Source organism: Monodelphis domestica, chromosome 1 (genome assembly GCF_027887165.1).
Source record: "Monodelphis domestica isolate mMonDom1 chromosome 1, mMonDom1.pri, whole genome shotgun sequence".
Taxonomy (NCBI): Eukaryota; Metazoa; Chordata; class Mammalia; order Didelphimorphia; family Didelphidae; genus Monodelphis; species Monodelphis domestica.
The window spans coordinates 100,411,269-100,427,289 of record NC_077227.1 but is presented as its reverse complement, the minus strand read 5'-3'; the positions used below and the strand labels follow the sequence as shown (position 1 = coordinate 100,427,289).

Sequence of the window (16,021 nt, the reverse complement as noted above, 5' to 3'; positions counted from 1 at the left end):
TGATATTTGTAACTCTTAGAACTAGATAAATCTAACCAAAAAATAAAAAAGAAAGAAGTAAAAGAAGAAAATAAAATTTTAGAAAAGGTAGATTTAATAGATCTCAGGAGAAAACTGAATCGGGATAAAAAAGAATATACCTTCTTTTCAGCAGCACAAAGTACCTACACAAAAATTTGTCATGCACTGGGGCATAAAAACTTCACAACCAAAAGGATAAAAGGAGACATAATAAATGCCTCCTTTTAAAATCATAATACAAAAAAATATATAATCAATAAGGATTCATGGAAAGACATTAAAAATTAATTGGAAACTAAATCTAATTCTAAAAAAGGGGTGGATCAAATAATAAATTATAAACAATCAATAATTTCATTAAAGAGAATGACAATGAAACAACATATCAAAATTTATGAGATATGACTAAAGCAGTACTTAGGGGAAAATTTATATCTCTGAACACTTACATCAACAAAGTAAGAAAAAGAAAATCAATGAATTGGGTACACAACTAAAATCTAGAAAAGGACAAAGTTAAAATCCTCAATTAAAGACTATATTGGAAATCTTAAAAGTCAAAGGAGAAAATAATAAAAATGAAAGTAAAAGAACTAATTAACTAATATAAATATGACTAAGTATAGGTTTTATGAATAAGAACAAAGTAGACAGAATATTGGTTAAATTGACTAAAAGGAAAAAAGAAAATCAAATAAGTATCAAAAATGGAAAGGATGAATTCGTTAACAATGTTCTACATGCCTCTTGATTAAAGAAATGAAAATTAAAACCACTATCATCTAACTGAAACTAGTATTTTCTTCACTTACTTAGAGATGTGCATCTGAGAAGAGCTCCAGAAGCTTCACCAGACTGCCTCAAAAGGTTAAGAATAAGAACCCTTTACTTAAAATCTACACCCTAGTAGGTGACATAGGTCTCCTAACTAAGCCTTATGAAACTGGGGAAATAAAACTTATACAAGAAACCCTTTGCAAAGGAGTCCATTTCACTTTTAGCTAGCATTTTTATGGTTAAGAAAGCAAGTAAGACTGAGCAATGACAGGAAAAGACAAATATCATCTCCCCTAGGCAGTTCATTCTGTCTGAGTGAAGGTGCCAGGGCCAAAGCTGGCACCAGCTTCCAAGGTCAGAACTGGGATCAACAAATGCATTTTACCCACAAAGGCCAGCAAACTTTTCCCTCTGGAAATATACATTACACATCAAAGGTTTCCAAGCTGGAGAGTGACTTTTTTTTTTAATGTTCACCAGTGATACAGGAGCAGAGATGAGCAGAAGATATATCATATTTTCTTGTTTTTTGGGGAGCGGAGGTTTGCCCCCAAAAGGTGTCCAAATAGAATCTCAATGCAAGTAGTTTATAAAGGAAGGGATTGTTTAGAGAAAAGATGATATAATCACACCTCCTTCCTCTCATGTAAGGAGCACTATCAAATCTAAATTGTACACACACAATTCAATTTTGCTAGATGCATTTCTGTTATAAGAAGGTGATTTGAGGATGGGGGAATATTGTGAAATGACATATAAAAAGGACAAAATGTTAAAAAAAAGAATTTATTTTTGACTGAAGAGCTACAGATTTAAAAGTTGAGAGAGGCTATGATATAGTCCATCTTTTTGAATTCAGGAGGTACCTCAACTTGAGTTTTTCTAGGTCAATTAGAATTTTCATTTTTCCAAAGAAAGACTGCCAAAGAAGGAAATTCCACTGGCAGCTCATGGCAGTGATTACACAACAGTTGCCCAAAGGTGCTTTCCTCTGAACCAAAGCTACATTCTGAAATATGCTGACCCAGTTAGCCTGACTTTGGGAATAGTCATGATGTTAACTGGAGCCCCAACTGGCTCCATTGGGAGGCTTTCTTCAATCATTGCTCCATCCACAAGAGCAGTCTAAGAAATTAGATTAGCCTTTTTTTCCACCTTTTCCCTTATAGTATTTTTCCCCTAAAATAAGAATTATCTAAGAGTTCAGTTAAAAACCAAAACAACATGTGCTCTCTAAGTAAGGAATAAATATACCAGCCTGACTGAATAATCCAAAAGTCAAACTTAGTCTCCCATTGCAAAATGTCAAGTCTTGGAAAGTTGCCCCAAGCATTGATTGAACAACATGTCACAACAGAGCTAATTAAAGAGCTAGTGTTATCTCCCACTAATGATCAGCCCAATATGTGGAAATCTTGTGCTCCATCAAACACTACTGACCTGGCAGGGTAGGGTTTAAGCTAAAAGGCTCACAAGCAGCATTAGTGAAAGAGGTCATCATCCTTGGGGAAAAAAAATTCTAAAGTTTCACCCTGGGACTGCTTGTTTATGAGACATCCTGAGAAGACAGAGTAGAAAATACTTTGCATTCAGAACCTGCCAATTTTATCTAGACTACACGGAACTCTGCTGGTTCAGGAATATTAATTATGTCACCTTTCATTTCAGAATCAGAGTGGATTGGAGGTTTAATACATAGCAGGGAGGGTATGGGTAGACTCCAAAGACTGAGTGGGAAGTTAAGGAAAGGGTATATACCCACCTCTGCTGGGATTTGGGGGGAGTGCCTCCTTGGAACTTGCCCAATTATAATAACTAGCATGCGTGTGTGTCTGTATATGTATATATAATATGGAATTATATATATATATATGTATGTATATAATACATATTTAAGATTGCAAAGTACTTTACCTATATATATATATAAAATCTCATTTGGTCCTCCCAATAATCTCATGAGATAGGTGCTAGTAAAACCCATTTTACAGTTGATGAAATTGAGGCCAAGTGATTAACTGACTTATATATATATATATATATATATATATATATATATATATATATATATATATATATGGTAAGATTTTTACCCAGGTCTTCCTGACTCTAAGTTCAGTATTCTATCTCCTGAACTATCTGGATGCCTTAGAAAAAGAGTATTGCTCAGAAAACACATTTGGAACATTAAAGTCCCCAAAGCGGGAAACCTGCTGATTATATATATATATATATATCCTTACCTTCCACCTTAGAATCCTATTGTATATTGTACTATTGTATATTGGTTCCAAGGAAGAAGAGCAGTAAGGGCTAGGCAATGGGGGTCAAGTGACTTGCCCAGAGTCACACAGCTAGGAAGTCTGAGGCCAACTTTTAACCTAGAACCTCCTGACTCTAGGGCTGGCTCTCAATCCACCAAGCCACCTACCTAGCTGCTCCCAGACACCTGTTGATATTTAGAGATGCAGTTTGCCTCAATTATTTGAAATAAATAAAATCCTCAATTGATAGGATAATTATAATAATTATAATGTGTATTTCTATAGCACTTTCTTCCCAACCACTTGTTAGGTAGGTAATACAAATATTTTTATTCCCAACTAATCTCCATTTTACAGATGAGGAAACTAAGAGAAAGAAATTTGATCAAGTCCAGACAACTACTAAGCATCAGAAGTAGAAGTTGAATCTAGGTCCCCTGACTCCAAATCCAGCATTCTTTCCATTAATCATGCAGCCTCCCTGAATCTGGATGAATTTCCTCTTTTCTCCCCCAATATCTTTCAGTCCTTGAGTTTACAACCTTGAAGGCATCCCGATTCTTTGCTTTTCTCCAATCCCTATAAGCAAGCACAACACCATAGATTGCCAGTTCTTTCTTTGAGACATCTGTCAAATTTAACCTTACATTTTTCCTGGCAATCACCCTAATCTAGACCTTCTCATTTGGAACAATGCAGTAATTTCCTACCTTCACTGATTCTAGGAAACCAGTAGATAGAACAGTGGACTTGAAGTCAGGGAGACCTAAATTCAAATCTTGCCTCAGACACTAGCTGTGTGGCTTTGGACAAGTTACTTAACCTTTCTTGGTCTCATCTCTCCATCTATAAAATGGGGATAATAATGACCTACCTCTTAGGGTTGTTATAAAAAAATCTAAATAAAATAATACATATAAAGTACTACACAAACACTAGCTACCCCATTATTGTTATTCATTCTATATTTAATGTAGTAGAAATCCAGTTCAATATTATCCCAGTTTTGGTTCTGATGCTAGTTATATGACCCTAAATACATCACTTAAACTCTCTGAACCTTAGTTATCTCATCTGTAAAATGAAAATAGCCCATGATCATGCCACTTTACCAGTCAGGCCTATTGTTTGGACAGTGTTATCATCATGCAGATTATTATATACTATTACTAAAGTAAACTTCCTATATCACCACTTTCATCCTTCTGATTAGAAACCACTGACAGCTTCACATTTCTGAACCTACCCCTTCTTCTCTGCTGACTTTGGTGGTCCTCCATCACTGGCCCACATCTCCTTGCCAATTTCATCCCTAACCCCTGGGCAACATACACATGGTCCTCTTCTCCATACTCGTTCCTGTGTCTTTGCCTTTGTTCCTGCCTTCTCCTTATTTGGAATCCTTCCCAATCTGTAGACCCATTCTTTGTGGTCCTTAAATCCTACTTTCTCCTAAATGCACATGGGCCTGTGAATCAGGAAAGTCAACCAAACAGACATGATCTTGGGGAAATCACAGAACTACCAAACTGGAAAGGAAGAGACCTCAGTGGCCACCTGGTCCAGCCCCTATCAGAAATGAATTCACACTTTAACATAACTGACAAGGGGTCATCTACCCTCTGCTTGAAGACCTCAAAGGAGGAGTAACCTAGACAACTCATTCTACTAGTACCTCTAAACTATTAGGAATTCTTTTTTTGACACTGAGTCTACATTGGCCTCTTTACAATTTATACCCACTGTCTTTGGTTCTACCCTCTATGATTAAACAGAGTAATTGAAAAACAGCTAGCATGTTTCCCCTATATCTGCTCTTCTCCATGCTAAACATCCCCAGTTCTTTCAATTGATTCATAATAATAATAATAATCATAATAGCTAACATGTATAGAGCACTTACTATGTGCCAGGCATTATGTGATGCACTTTATAGTTATGTTCCCATTTGATACTCACAATAGATGCTATTATTATTTCCATTTTATTTTATTTTTATTTATTCATTTTTTAAACCCTTACTTTCCATCTTAGAATTAATACTATGTAGTGGTTCCAAGGCAGAAGAGTGGTAAGGGCTAGGCAATGAGGGTAATGACTTGCCCAGGGTCACATAGCTAGGATATATCTGAGACCAGATTTGAACCTCAGACCTCCCATCTCTAGGCCTGGCTCTCAATCCACTGAGATACCCAGCTTCCCCCTATTATTTCCATTTTATAGAGGAGGAAACTGAGGCAAGAAGAGGTTAAGCGAGTTGCTCAGGGTAACACAGCTAGTAAGTGTAAAAGGCCAAACCTGAACTCAAGTCTTCCTGACTACAGACACAGTGCTTTATCAAATGAGCCATCTAGCTGCTCTAAGAACTTTGTGGGCCTGTTTCCTCCTATTATAAATGTAAAATGAGGTATCTGGATTAGATGACCTCTGAATTCCATTCCATTTTTAGACTGTCTTGATTTTTCATCACTAATCTTCTTTTTCTCTAAACTCCAACACATATTCTGGAATATACACACACACATATATATATGCATGTATATGTGTATGTATGCATACATGTGGAATAGAGATTTTCCCACAGGAACATATATATACATATATACATACATATATACACACACACACACATATACACAGAGAGAGAGTCTTCTGTAAAAATCTGTTCCACATGTGTTAGCTTGGTTCCTCTCAAAAGATTGTAAGATACTTGAGGGCAGCAACACCTGTTATACTGTTCATTGATCACCTAGTAAGTATTCAAGAAACACCTGGGCATGGATTGTTTGGAGCCCCTATCCTCCACCAATAAGAAATCCAAGCTCAAACTCTCTAGCAGCTGGGACATCCTGCTGTTCCAGACGTCCTTTGTTAACACCTGTTGCTTTGGTAGCCAGATGGGAAATGTTTTTTTTAATGTTATATATATATACTAGGAAATTATTCTGGGTTTCCTTGTTTTCTGTGTAAGGAAAGTACAAATAATATGCCAGGAAACATGAGAGTACAGCCAAGAAGCAAGCTAACAATTTCCCTTCTAGCACATCGAGGCATTATCACATAAGAGTAGCAACTGTGGGCCATCAAGAATGTAAGCTTCTTAATCTGGAGACTTCAGCCCCTTTCCTTACCAGCTGTTTGGCTTTGGGCAAGTCATTATAACTGTCTAAATCATTTAAGCCCTTCACAACCTGTTCCTTTCCTACCTTTCTAGAATTCTGACACTACTCCCCTTCAGCCACACTGGCTTGCTGGCTCTTCCTCCCACAAGATGCTGCATCTCTTGTCTTTGCACTGATTGTCTCTCACATCTGCAATGTTCTCCTTCCTTACTTCTGCACCTTAGAATCCTTGGTTTCCTTTAAAATTTGGCTTAAGCAATCAGGGTCTTCTGCATGAAGTCTTTTCTTGCAAGCTAGATAAGACACAATGGGTAGAGTACTAGGTCTGGACTCAGAAAGACATGAGTTTGAATTCATATTTCAGAGGCTGCCTCTGTGACCCTGGGCAATTATTTGATCTCTGCCTCGGTTTCCTAAAATGTAAAATTGGGATAATGGTGTCTACCTCATGGGCATATAGTAAGTGTTTAATAAATGGCATTCCTATTCATCTCCCTAAGATGTTAGTGCCCTCTGAAACTACCTCCAATTCATTTTGCTTATATTCTTTTTTACTTATTTATTGTCTCCATCCTCTTTCCCCTCCATTACAATGTTAACTCCTTGAAGAAAGGGGTGGTATTGCTTTTTTTCCCCCCAAGCTCTTAGGAGAGTGTCTGGCACATAATAATAAATGCTTAATAAATGTGTTGGATTTCCTGATTGGAAAACTGTGATATTTAACCAACCATTAAATACCTCCTGTACTGTAGGTATTAGGGAAATAGAGATAAAAATGAAATAGCCATTGGTTTCAAAAGGAACTTGCTATCTTCCATTACTACATTCCAATCACATGAGTATATAAAAGTATGAATAAAATAGGTAGAAAGCGAATACTTAAAAAATAAATGCCACGTATGTAATGGATAAGATAGGGATAGAGATTAGACTTGTAATTTCATTGTTATAGGAAACTTCCAGGTGAGAAAGTCACTCTCCTGAGGCAGGTTAGCACTAACTCTGCAATTTATAGGCTCAGAGCATTCCCTTGAACAGAGAAAAGTGAAATGCCCAGAGGCACAAAGCCTGTAGAGGGCCTGAAGGATAGTAGGACAAAGTTCCATCTACTAAATGTTGCCTCTCACATGTGTAAATGAATGAAGGGGAAAAAATTCCTTAAGTACTTCCAATGTGTCAATGTCAATGTCAATATGACATAAAGTGCCAAGACTGTAAATATACAAGTGAAAACAATCCAAACTGAAGTAAGCCAATCAACACTTACTAAGCTCCTACTACACACCAGGGCAATGGTGAGTGCTGAGGATATAATCAATGAGAAGAAAAAATCTTTGCCCTCAAGGAACTGACAATCTACTAGAATAAGGTAACATAGACAGGAAAGAGGTAGCCAGGGAGGGGCATCTCCTGCAAAGTCATAGATTAGAAAGAGCCAAAGGGGAATAGGTGACCATACTCTTTTCCAGTTGCACTGGGGGTATCATTTTGCTTTATAGTTCCAGAACTAGAAAAGGGAAGTCAGGTAGGGAGAAGATGGGTAAGGAATAAATTGAAAAGTAGCTGGGGGCCAGTCTGATAAATAGTAAGCCATGTGAGGCATTCACCTATCAGACAAGCACAAACCCCAGGGCAGGAATTTCAGAGCTATAAAATGTAGATAATAATATTTACACAACCTATTTTGTAGGGTTGTTCCAAAACCCTCCAGTGCTATACAAATGTCAGCTACTATTGCAATTAAAAAAAGAATGTTTGACTTTCAGCCAAAACTTAAAATAATAATAAAGATAATAAATAGCTGCATTTATGTAGCATCTTTTAAGGTTTGCAAAATGCCTTATAATTATTATCTCATTTTATCCTTACAACCTCCATGTAAGGTAGATGCTATTATTACCTCCATTTTTTACAGATGCAAATACAGATTACGGATGAGACAAGCTGAGGTTACACTGCTAGTAAATTGTTAAAGGGGATTTGAATGCAGATCTTCTTGACTGGGGCGGCTAGATGGCTCAGTGGATAGAGCACTGGATTTGGAATCAGGAAGATACCTCTTCATAAGTTCAAATGTGACCTCCCAATACTTACTATTTGTGTGACTCTGGACAAGTCACTTAAGCTTGTTTACCTTGTTTACCTTTAGTTCCTTATCTGTAGGAAGAAAATGGCAAACCATTTGAGCATCTTTGCCAAGAAAACCCCTGAATAACAACTTCCTGCCTCTGGGTCCAAGTGCTCTATTCATGGGGTGACCTAGCTGTAGAAAAGGGATTGTGAAGAGCCAATGATAGAACAGATGCAAATGTAAATCATTAAAAAAAGAGAATATTAATCATAATAACTGGCATTGGGGCAACTAGGTAGCTCAGTAGGTTAAAAGCCATGTTTAGAGACTGGAGGAAATGGGTTCAAATCTGGCTTCAGACATTTTCTAGCTGTGTGACCCTGGTCAAGTCCCTAAACCCTCATTGCCTAGCACTCATAGCTCTTCTGCCATGGTACAGATATTTAGTATCAATTTTAAGACAGAAGGTAAGGTGTTTTTTTTTTTTTAATTAACTGGCATTCATACATTGTTTTAAAGTTTTTTCAAAGCACTTTGTGTACATTATTTCATTTGAGCTTTTCAATCACTCTGTGAAGTGGATACTAAAGATTATTATTGTTGTTTTATCAATGGGGAAACAGAAATTTAGAGAGGCTAATTTACTTGCCCATTGTCCTACAGCCAGTTAAGTGTCAGGGGCAGGATTTGTACACAGTGCGTCCTGAATTCAAACCCAACTCCTAAAGGTTCAGCCTATCAGGATGTCTCTGACAGGTTATTATCATAACACTATTGCCTATGCCAGACAGGACAAGTAGAAGCAAAAAAGGAAACACTTGAATTTGCAATAACAAAATAAATATACTCTATTATGGTATTTATTTCTGTTTCAGCTAAGAATATTATTTACCTGTGAGCCTACTAGATGGGGGCTTCCTCTTTCATGTACATTGTCCAGGCCATTTCTCAGCTCTGCCACTTCATGTTTGTGTGACCTTGGGTGAATCACTTAAATCATTTTGAATCTCAGTTCCCCCATCTATAAAACGGGCAGGTTGGACTCATTCACATCTATGGGGTCTTCTAGTTCTCAATCTATAAGCCTAAATCCCACACCCAAAATAATTTGTATCCCTGCTATTTATTGAGTGATTATGGCCAAGTTATTTAGTACTCTCTACCCTTATTTTCTCATCTGTAAAATAAAGAAATCAGACTGGATCGTTTCTAAGATCCCATCTAGTTCTAGACCTTCTGAACTCCCTGAACCGACCCAGTTTATGGGGAAAATGGCTGTTTTCACATCTTCAAAGTATCTCCTCTCCACCTCTCTTCTTTATTTAAGACTTTCACTGGTATTGTGGCTGGGGAAAAAGAAAGACTCAAGTTTAAATAAATGTATGGAGTGATTAATTTGTAGTTTACCCAAAAGCCTGTTTCCTACTGTGGCAAGTGGTAGTTATTTGATGCTGCACTCTGCTACCCTGTCATTAGTGGCCCAAAATGAGCCTTCTCTTTAATTGGCTTTCCTGACCTAAATTTCTCATACAATGTCAGTTTGGTAAGCTGGATTACTAGGCACAGAGGATAAGGCGGCCTTGGCATATCTGCCCTTATCAGATAGGAGATCCTGATGGGTTCATTCTAGCTTGCCTTGCAGAAAGTAAAACCTTCCTACTTGAAAGATTTTGTCTCAACCTTTAATGCACTTAATTTACCTTTTCCTTGGAGAGCAAGAGCTCTGGCTTTTTGATTCTCTAAGACAACCAAAAGATACAGTCAGCCTGGTTCAAGTAGATTCATTTACCAATTAGTGAAATGGGCCAGGATCAAATCCAGTTAATCCTTACGAAAAAGATAGTTCTATTTCCCAACACAAAGTCACAGTAGACATACAAATCCTCCCAAGGAAACCTCCTCCCTACCTAAGCAAATGACAGGCTCCTGGGCAGCACCACACCTGCCTTCAACCCAACAGTTAATCTTAAAAACAGATTAAGATCAATCCTCCTCCCTCTTGGAAAGGCACACCTCAGCACTGAAATGACAGTCATTAGCCTCAAGATCCCTGGTTTCTGAAGAGAGAAAATCCCTCCTGAAACCAGATCTAACTTTTCAGGTCACCTTAGAACCTCGGTTTCACCCCTGCACCATTACTGGAAATAAAGAGTGAAGCAAATGAATACTAACACTGTCTCAGTTCTGGTGGCAGAACTCCATGTCTTTATTGAATGCTGGGAAACAAATCTCTGGCCTGACTTGGAGAGAGGAAGTGACTGCTGCTGGGAAACTCTTATGGGAACCTAAAATAAGAAAGAGGGACATAAAATATTAAGATAATAGAGGACCTGGAAGGGATTTTCTGGGTCATAGTACAACCCCTCATTTTACAGAGGAGGAAACTGAGGTCCTTTCCTAAGACCATGAATCTAATAACAGGTAGAATCCACATCTTCTCCAAATTCAATGACCTTTCTATTGCATCATGTTGTCTTTATTTAGAAGAGCTTTTTTCAACTCATTAGCACTAGATTGCCCATTGGGGCCTGGCTTTGCACACTGACATCTCACAGGACTCACCTTTCAGGCAACAGGAGATATACCACCATCCCCCAGTAAAGTAACAGCTCTTTGAAGAAGTGAGCCTAAAATTGTACTTCTTTTTATCTCCAGTGTCTAACATATTTGTCTTACACATAGTGGGCACTTAATAAATGGTCATTGGAGGGAAAAGATAGGATTAGAGTCAGATTGTGCTGGAATTCAAAGTGTAAAAGTCCAGATTTATTCCTTAGTCTGTCTTTCTTTCTCTTTCCTTCTTTCTTTCTTTCTTTCTTTCTTTCTTTCTTTCTTTCTTTCTTTCTTTCTTTCTTTCTTTCTTTCTTTCTTTCTTTCTTTCTTTCTTTCTTTCTTTCTTTCTTTCTTTCTTTCTTTCTTTCTTTCTTTCTTTCTTTCTTTCTTTCTTTCTTTCTTTCTTTCTTTCTTTCCCCTGACCTTCTGTTTTAGAATCAATTACGTCTTTTGCTTCCAAGGCAAAAGAGCAGTAAGGCTTAGATAACAGGAGTTAATCAACTTCCCCAGGGTCACCGGCTAGAAAGTGTCTGAGGCCACATTTGAAACCAGGACCTCCCTTCTCTACACCTGGCTCTCAATCTCCGGAGCCACTTAGCTGCCCTTCTTATTCTTTAGTAAGTCATGAAGGAAAAAGAAGGTTCATGATAAAACATTATGTAAATGACTTATTGACATTTCTTTTAAATTAGAATCTCTACTAGTAAATTTAAAACAAGACATTTACACATTTCTTAGGAACAGGGCTATACCAAATATCAAGATACTCCTCTACCATTTTCAGATAGACTAATGGTACATGTTCCAAGGGAGATTCTATGTCTGTCCTTACTTGTATCACTGTAAAGCAGACAGTACAAGGAGCTTTAAGTTTTATGCCTGCCCTATGACCTAACACTATAATCCATGAGACCAAAAAAAAAAAGGAGAGAGAGAGAGATAAATGCAATTCAATTCTAGGAGTGGAGATGGTGGGAAGAAGAAAGGCATGGGAATAGTAGGGGTTTCTCCTAAAATCAGCTAATAGTGAACATTTATTTCATTCAGTCACAAATTATTCTAATATAGGTATCCCAGAAGAATAATGAAAACCAAACATGACTATCAAGACCAGGGATTAAGGGTAATCTTGAGCCTGTTATTAGTTTAGGAAAACCCCAGACATAGCTTTCTTTTCCTTTTGACTCTTTCTAGTTGATAATTCCTATGAAACATTGACCCTGTAGAACCATTCAATTTTAGTTTGAAATATAGTCTGTAGAAGAGGAAAAAAGGAAAGGAGAAAGGATTAGGGTCCTTCACTGGTATTATTTCTATTATCTCTGGATAACCATACAAGCTTACCTCCCCCAGTGTGTCTCTGGTGTCCCCACACACCCACAGGAATCCCAGGGAGCAGCTGCTCTCAGTTCTGGCTGGCTGGGGTACAGGCTCTGAAACCAGTATGACTCTCTATCTATATGCTTGACTCCTCCCAAATCTGAAGGTTTGGTTGATACAAGCATTTAATTCCATTGTTTAGAGCATGACATAATTTTGCCTGGTATGACCTTCATGGGACAAATTATTTACTTAATCCAGACCTGCTGCCCACCTGGTATTCTACTAGTCATCCCCAGGGTTTCAAATACAACTCCAGGCTTTGCTGTTCTCTAGTTGGCTGCAAGAGGACACTAGCTAGAGTAGGAGTGGGACTCATAAAAAAGCATTCATTCAATGAAGTCAGTTCCTAAAAAATAAAATGTGTTTATACACATCTGGGCAATGAGAACCGAGAGCCCTGATGAAAAAATTATTCTGTAACATTCTTCTATGTAGAAGAGAGCCTCCTTATCTTCCATCAAGTTCTACACAAATATTTAAATGCCCAGAATGCAAGATATAGTCACAACCCTTTTCAGCAATCCAGCAAAACCTTAGAGACTATTCTCAGAAGAGAATTGTAAAATGCATAAAATGAAATATATAGGGTTGCAAAGGAAACCAATCATATTGAAATAGATTTATCAAAAAATTTTAAAGAAAAAAAAAAACAGTTCACTGACCTCAGTTTATTATGCTGAGGATATATTCTACAAAAAACTTGGCTATCTTATGATGAACATATGTGTATATAAGCATATATGGCCAAATGAATAATAACGAGTATTTTTTAGGAGATGAGAAGATACTGGAAAGCTCAAGGACTTCCTCATGGGACTGGGTTAGAGACAATTGAGACTTGAATTAAACTTTGAAGGATAGGTAAGACTATAGGGAGAGAAGAGGCATTCAAGATAGTCAATATGACTTTCTCAAAGATTTTCCTACCTTCATTCTCTCCCCACTTCCAATCCACTTCTCACGGCTGCTGGAACTATCTTTTTAATACCTTAGACAGACTGACCAGTATCCGGTATCCTGCTGGTGTCTCTACCTACTTCATAGGGTTATTTTGAAGATCAAATGAAATAACACATGTAAAGTATGGTGAGTAACTAGAGTAAGACACACACACACACAAAAAGGAGAATCAAGGAAATATTAAAAAAAAAACAAAGGAGAAAAGAAAGGCAAGTTTAGAAGTAGACACAAAGAGGTAGAGTAATTTTGTGACTTTTTGCTAAATTTAATATACAACTAGGGTGGCTAGATCACTCAGTGCAGTCTGGAATCAGGAAGATTTGTCTTCCTAAATTCGAATTTGTCCTCAGGTACTTCTTGGTTGTGTGACTCTAGGCAAGTCACTTAATCCTGTTTGTTTCAGTTTCCTCATCTGTAAAATGAGCTAGAGAAAGAAATGGTAAATAACTCTGGTATCATTGTCAAAAAAAACCCCAAATGGGTGTCAGACATGGCTGAAAAACAACTGAACATTTAAAAAAAAAACAACACCTTGAGAAAAAAAGAAAAGTGATACTATAAAGGCGAAGTTTACAAATTCATGTACTATTTTATCCCCCTATTCTTTGTTTTATTTTTAAGAGGGGGCAGCTAGATAGTATAGTGGATAAAGAGTCAGTCCTGGAGTTGGGAGGCCCCAGGTTCAAATCTGATCTCAGATACTTCCTTCCTGTGTGATACTGGGAAAGTCACTTAACTCCAATTGCCTAACCATTACTGCAATTCTACTTGAAATCAATACTCAGCATTAATTCTAGGACATAAGGTAAGGGTTTAAAAAATGTATGAGGAGAAAAATTTAAATCTTCTAAAAATAAAATGTAAAGCAATTTAGAAATCTGATTCTGACATTTTCTGAGTGGCTCTGGACAAGTAATTTAAAATCTCTGGGCTTCAGTCTTTTCTGCAAAATAAGGACAATAATACCTTAGTGCTGACTTCTCAGGTTATCATGAAACTCAAATGAGATAACATGTAAAGTGATTGTTAAAAACATTATGGCTCAAAAAAAAAAACAACAACATTATGGCTCAATATTAAATACCTCTGCAGGGAATTGAATTGAAGAAGTCCAAGTCTAAGGTCTTGAGAAAATATTCCCTAAAATGATACATGTAAAGCTGGAAGGGACTCAAGAGATCCTGAAGTCAAATTCACTCATTTTATAGATGAGGAGGCCAATGAGATTAAGTGTTTTGCCCCAGCTCAGGAGATTCTAGTTTGCAGAACATATGACTATATGTGTTGGTCATGGGTTTTGCTTTTCTTGTTTTTTCAGTGGGGCAATGTGGAAGTGAAAGGAAGTTAAGTTGGAATTGAAAATAAAATAAAATTGAAATAAAAAATAAAAACAAAACCATTTTCAGAGCAAAGATTCAAACCCAGAGCCTTTGAAAACAAATGTAGCATGCTTTCCACTGTGTCACATCGTTTCAGAAAACAACTCATACAGACACGACTCTTCCAAGAAGGGTCTCCTGTATGGCTAAATCTGGAAGTGATCCTACTATGACTGACTAATTCTCCTCTCAGTAACACTTTAAAGATATTATTATATGCCAATCAGCTGCCATCTTTCTTAAAAGAAGGAGGCAGTCCTTTCCACTTACTGGAACAGGAATCTATCAATCTGTATTTTGGCTGGGTCCTGAGACTAAGACACTAAAATATGTTCATAACAAAGAAAACAAAAATTATTCTGAGAGTGAAGGAAATCCACCCTGCAATGCAGAACTACAGCTGTTAATGCGCAGCTATGTCAATGACATCAATATACCCAATACCACAGCTTTTTAGCATATTTAATGCTATAATAAATTATGTTTGCTCATGAATAAATAATGCATTACCCTTTCAGGTCCTGGCTCATATAGTTATTTTTTGTTCCATTCTTTTGAGCCTGAGTTTGGCAGACTTGAAGAAAAACTGCAGAGGAATGGTTTTGCAAATCACATGTAGGAGAGAGTTTATGTTGTTTAACTGGGAATGCCTGCGACCTGAGATGTGACAGGATAAAGTATATCTGTACAAATTCCACGAGAAGAAATAATAGGTCATGTGGAAACTTGGATAATTTGAGCAAGATGATGTCCTTTGAAAAACAATCAATTAGAGACGAGAAGAATAGACCTACATGTAGAAATGTTTTATTGGATTCTGATATGCACTCAAAGTTTTCTCCTCTTAAAAGAAGAAATTGTATTCAACCAGCCATCTTAAATATGGTCAAAGAAGAAGCTAAAATTCAGAATCTCCTCTATTAAAAAAATACAAAAAGGTTATTTCACAGTATTTCATCTGGGCATTAGAAACTTTCTACCTACTGAGGAGCATACAGCTGAATTTGCTTTGTAATATCTTTAAATGACTTCTCTGTATATAGTAGTCATGGTATTACACTAAGTCCAATTATTTTATCTGGTCAGTCATTTCCCCCCCACTGATAAGTTTCCAGCTAGGTAGCGCAGTGGAGAGTGTTGGATTTGTCAGGAAGATGAATCTTTCCAAGTTCAAATCTGTTCCTTAGATGCTTAATAGTTGTGTGATCCTGGGCAAGTCACTTAATCCTTTTAAATCATTGTAAAATGAACTGGAGAAAGAAATGGCAAACCACTTCAGTATCTTTGCCTAAAAACCCCAAATGGGGTTAAAAAGAGCCAGACAGGACCAAAAGGACTTATCAAGCTTCCAATGAAATCCATATTGCTATATTCCCAAAATACTGAAACATAAAAATAAACATAAAATAGGTTTGCTTATTTATTTGTTTTCAATAAATGTTAATTAAAGTGGGAATGAGTTTGGATGTTGTGATGTCATTTTTTCCCCTT

The 16,021-nt window shown here is 37.0% G+C and overlaps 1 protein-coding gene across 34 annotated transcripts in view; it reads right to left on the bottom strand.

Moving 5' to 3' along the window:
* ABLIM1 (actin binding LIM protein 1) overlaps positions 1-16,021 on the bottom strand; it is a 400,442-nt gene that overhangs the window by 203,430 nt on the left and 180,991 nt on the right. Inside the window, exon 1 of one of the 34 annotated variants that reach the window (XR_008913152.1) lies at positions 12,153-13,935. The exons of 32 other annotated variants lie outside the window; for them this stretch is intronic. The gene's annotated coding sequence lies outside the window, so the exon portion shown is untranslated. Of the gene's footprint in view, positions 1-10,427; positions 12,119-12,152; positions 13,936-16,021 lie in introns of those variants that run through there. One more of the 34 variants, XR_008913153.1, reaches the window with a different exon arrangement.